Source organism: Kryptolebias marmoratus, linkage group LG11, assembly GCF_001649575.2.
Source record: "Kryptolebias marmoratus isolate JLee-2015 linkage group LG11, ASM164957v2, whole genome shotgun sequence".
Taxonomy (NCBI): Eukaryota; Metazoa; Chordata; class Actinopteri; order Cyprinodontiformes; family Rivulidae; genus Kryptolebias; species Kryptolebias marmoratus.
Window position 1 is genome coordinate 18,498,641 of NC_051440.1, and position 5,150 is coordinate 18,503,790.

At 43.0% G+C, this 5,150-nt stretch overlaps 1 protein-coding gene across 1 annotated transcript in view; it reads right to left on the minus strand.

Annotated features, from left to right (window-relative positions):
* Nucleotides 1-5,150, minus strand: part of LOC108239918 (ras association domain-containing protein 8) — a 15,601-nt gene extending 10,451 nt beyond the window's left edge. The window contains exon 1 of the mRNA XM_017422968.3: nt 4,749-5,150. The gene's annotated coding sequence lies outside the window, so the exon portion shown is untranslated. The remainder of the gene's footprint in view (nt 1-4,748) is intronic.

Sequence of the window (5,150 nt, forward strand, 5' to 3'; positions counted from 1 at the left end):
GGGGGGGGCTGCCTCCTGATTTGTGCAGCTTGCCTTTTGCCAGAACGGCATTTCGTGCGGCAGATGGGCATGTGCTTTTTCTGCGAGTTCTGCCTAAGCTCAGCTGAGATGATAAAACTTCTCTGAAACCTCAAATCCAGATGATTTCGGTGTCTGCACACATTTGCTTGGCGTTTCGCGCATTCCTCTCCGAGCGCTGAGGTGTGTTTGTGAGCAGAAGAGAACAGCCTGCCTCCCCGGCTGCTGATGACAGTTCTCCAGACCTGCAGGAGGAGCCCACCAAGCTGGCAGAGAAAAGGCTTCGACCGGCTGCGGGTGTGAACATTCGACCATATGCTCATGTGGGGGTGTTTTAACAGAACCGTACACGTCAGAAACAAACCGTACAGAAATACTTGGGAGTATTTACCTTAGCAGCGCGTTTGGTGGATTTACGAGCATCAAAAACTGGCCACGCATTGTTCTGTTCAGCGTTTTACTGAACACGGGGGAATATGAGGAACGCAAAATGGGTATTCATTATGTTAAAATAAAACTGAGTGCGAAACAAAAAGCCTGAGGGAAAATGACCTCAGAGGAAAACATCATTGTTCCACCTTTACTGCCTCACAAACACATGCTGTTCAAGTTTCTACTCACATTTGTTACCTACTGTTCACCATGAAAATACTAAAACAGGCAAACAACGAAGAGCCTAAATGTGTGGATTGTAATTCTGAAGGAATTCATTAAGAACGCAACAATTAATGGGATAAATCAGATCATTTTAGACTGACTGACTTGACCGGCGACCAGCTGATCAAAACACTCAGAGAATTATTTTTTTTCCTCTAGTGTGTGAATGCACAATAGCTAAATATTAATTTGTGTTAGCAAATAATGTCTTTGGTTTTACAGAGTGAAGAAGACTCTAAGTTAGCTGTCTGTAAAGTCTGTAAGGTGTTCCAGACGAACAACAGTGTAACTTGGCACAACGTGGACCTACTACTAATAACGCGGGAGTCAGAGGTAAAATCTAGTTTTAGATGCTTTGAATCGTGGACATACAAGATTCTGAATCAATTTTCAAAAATGACACTTCAAGGTTGTTAAACCTAATCTGTGCTGCCACTTTAAGAGCAGAGCAGTTTCTGTTCAGTGTCGTTTGTCCCAGGAGTCACTGAAGTTCTCTGTAGTACAATAATGTTGCAGTAAAGCTGTTCGTTCTCACATCGTTTTCCTTGCTGAACCATGAAGAATGTCTGTAAAAAAATTGTTTTAGTTATTATAACATAACTGTCTTTAGTGATGATGTTGAAACATTTTATCTGTGTAATAACTGCCAGTGATAAACAAAATGCTAATCTCGTTAGCTGCTCTAAGGCATTTTCAATGTTAAGTTGTTAATTGTTCAGCAGTCTGTGATTAATAGGGTTTTTTCTTTACATGTTATTGTACACCCTTTATGAGGCATGAAAATAAATAGGTAGAGTTATGTAAAATAAGTTTTAAGATAATTACAATGCACCAATAATCATTTTATAATCACACTGTAGTCATCTGATTTGTAATCAAATCGAATTGTGAGGTACTTCAAGATTTCTACCCCATCTAATGTGTGTGTAATGTTCTGTTTGCTGCTAAAACTGAGGTTTCCATTTATGTATACGACATACGTGGATCTTGCAGTCACACACAACGCCTACATGGCTCATGCAATTCTGTGTTGGTCTTGAGAGAACTTCCCCTCTGTCATCACAGCCACAAAGAAAATTTGTAAACAAATTAATTAGGACTTCCACGACCAAATCTAAACAACATCCAAGTTTCCACCAAGGGAACCACAATCAGCCTAGAATACTCCAACTGATGCTGTTTGTGAATTTACTGTACATTAGAATAGCTCAATAAAACTACAGTAAAAGGTTCCTGACTTCCAAACCTCTCTAACTTAATTAATAGGATATTTCTTGCAGACTTGAGCAACATTAGTCTGGAGCTTAAATCCTCTTGCTTGTTAATTACCAAACTGTGCACCCAGTAGTGCAGCATGTAATTACAAGCAATTTATACTGTGCTGTAATTGGAAACAGATCTGTTGTGAAACAGAATCTCTGCGAGCAACAAGAGCCAGACGCTGGTTTTATTGTGGAGGCACCGGTGGCGGCTGGGTTGGAACAAACGGACAGAAATCTTTTTTCAGTTCTCTCGAATGATCCTCGGGTGCGACGACTACACAAACACGGCTAATCTCCAGGCCTAAAATCAGCAAGAATGGCAGCAATTTGCGATCACTGCACGACATGTCGACAGTTAAACATCCTGCATGGATAACTAGGCCGCAAAGTCCTTCGTGCCAGCCCAGTGTGTATATGACGCCCCCTGCGAGTGTAAACAATACAGAGCATGGTAAGGACCAGAAGAAGGCCTTGATCCTGCAGAGTGGGAACTGATAACAACCAGGAGATGCATTCCTGCGCTGTGAAAAAGCAACTGGCCGTGACTACAAGATAAGGAAGTTATGGGTTTGTCTGCTTAGTGATGCTGGAAGCTCACCACTGACTGAAAGGTAATAACTCTTAACAGAATGCGTTGAATCCTACATGTGTTTATTAGCATTATGATTAGATAACGATTGGCACTTTATTGTCTAAAACTATCAGAACAGATGAACTCTGAAACCAAATGGTTTTTAGAAAAGTAAAAAAAACAAACAGATGAAGCAATGATATGTTTTACACTCTTTACCAGATTCAAGCCTATAGATCAAATGTTTAGAATTACTTTAACTAGCAATAAATGGTGACATTGTGCCCTTACTAAACCGTTACAAAAACTGACTTGAATGTGTTGAAATGCACTTGTTTCGGTGCATGAAACCTGTTCCCCAGTGATCTAAAGCAATGGTTCCTAAAGTTGGAGTCAGGAACCCACACCAAGTGAGAGCACGTCTCTCTCAGACTGCAGGTTTACTTATGGTTCCTAGAGTTTTTAAAAGTAAAATGGGAGTCAAGGCTTTCAGTTCTCGGGCTCCTCTCTTGTGGAACCAACTTCCAGTTTCTGTCCGTGAGGCTGATACCCTGTCTACTTATAAGATTAGATTTAAGACCCTCCTTTTAGATAGATCCTATAGTTAGGGTTGGCTTGGGTTTCCTGAGCTCTCCCTTAGTTCTGCTGCTATAAGGCTAAGACTGCTGGAGGACAAACTGGCCACATTTCCTCACTCTGCTGCTGTCTTTACTTGCTCTACTCTCCATGTTTGTTTTTGTAATTACTTCCATCATTAAGAAGTGTTTTGTCTTTCTTCCAGTCGAAGAAGATAGCCGCTTGTTCTGAGCCTGGTTCTGCTAGAGGTTTCTTTCTGCTAAAGGGTAGTTTTTCTTTTCTACCGTCGCCAGTGTGCTGAGACTGAGACAAAGCGAAGATTCAACACAATCTGTTGGCTTCCTTAGATTGATAAATTTTAGTACTTGGCGTTTATAATGTATGTGAATGTTTTTGTGCAGTACTCTGAGACGACTTTTGTTGTGACTTGGCGCTATATAAATAAACTGAATGGATGATATTTTTTTTGTTAAAGGGCTTTTTTATCAATGTTTGTTTACGTCAAGCGGCAGAAGACATGGTCACGAGTCTTTGCCACTTTTATTTTGTGGGTCCAAATCTGAAACGTTTGGAAGCCACTGATATGAAGCACCAAAGCAACCACAGAAAGAGCTCTAAAGAGAGCAGGTCCTCTAAAGACTGGGGTGTTTGGGATTAAACCCACATCCAGTCACGTTACACACAACTCCCACAGCTGAGCTCCTCGGAGGCCCCCACCCCGGAGCTACAGACTTCTCCCCTCAGTCTGCACGGCACATATTAAACTATTAGGAGCCGGAGCCGCCTTCCCCCCACTTGGAAGGTCAACGCTGGCTGGATCTCCAACATCTGGACGGCACGTTCAGCCAGCAATAATGCCGCCTTTGTTCCCCTGCCATATTCCCTTCTCGCTGGCCAGCTTTGAAGAAGCAGCAGGCTCCTGGAGCCGAGCAGAGGCACTGCAAGCAGCACAGTGGGGCTACGAGAGGCATCCGGCCAATTTCTACATGTTACTGTGGTTTGTAAAACATCATCTGGTGCTGACTTGCTCTCTTGCATTTAAGCAAACTAAAAACTCTGACAGGAGCAGTGCCACACTGTCTGTAATGAATGCAGCATACGCCACCAAATCACACGCTCCTGAAGTCAACTAAACCTCTGCGGGAACATAAAACCTGAAGTCTGAGTGCAAACAACTCCACAGGTGGATCCTGCAGCTGTTTGTGCATTTGAGGGAAGTGGTGTTGTAGAAAAAAAAAAAGAGGAAAAATTCCACAGGATGATGACTTTCTAGGATAAGAGAGTGACACATTTGCAGATGATGCTGTAAGAAATGGGAGAAGAAGTGTTTGAAAATGAACATTTTTTTTGGCCTGTTGAGCAACACTCCAGGATCCAACAGAAACACATCAAATGGTCCAAAAATGGTCCCAAGTTGGAAATAATTAAAAGCACGGCATGTTGAGATTAAACATGATGACAGATGAAAACTCTCAGTAGTTTTTTGTACGGCTGGAGGAGCCTAATGGCGTTAAAGAGGACGGCTGTAGTCGGTTCAGAGAAGCACAACTATCCCACTAAATGTCCCCGTTATTTCTACCTCATCCTACAACCATCCTGCGGCTCGTTCTGCTTAAAAACAACAACAACAACAACAACAAGGAAAAACAGGTAATTATGTTTACCTTTACGGAGCGGACAGGAGCCGGTTCAGTTCTCGCCTCTCAGGATGGAAGTTTCGGAGGAAAAACAGGTAAAAGAAGCATGAATTCCGCTTTAAAGAGAGAGAGAGAAAAAAATCGTCCCTTTTCACCGTTTGCTCGATAAATCACTTCCAGCAGCGAACTGCGTCAAAAAAAGGGGGGAGAAATGAGAGCAGGAGGCCACGGACGGTTCGGAAAAACAACAAGCTAGGTGACGTTCGGGGCTGCTGTCTGAAAGTTTGTGTTTGTCCTGTCTGCGGTGCGAGCAGAGAGCTGCGGAAAAATGCCCCCCTCTTCTCCTCTCTCCTCTCCTCTCTTCTCCTCATCGCCTCCTCCTCCTCCCCCGGCTCGTTACTCCTGCTGCTGCCTGGAACTGGGACACCG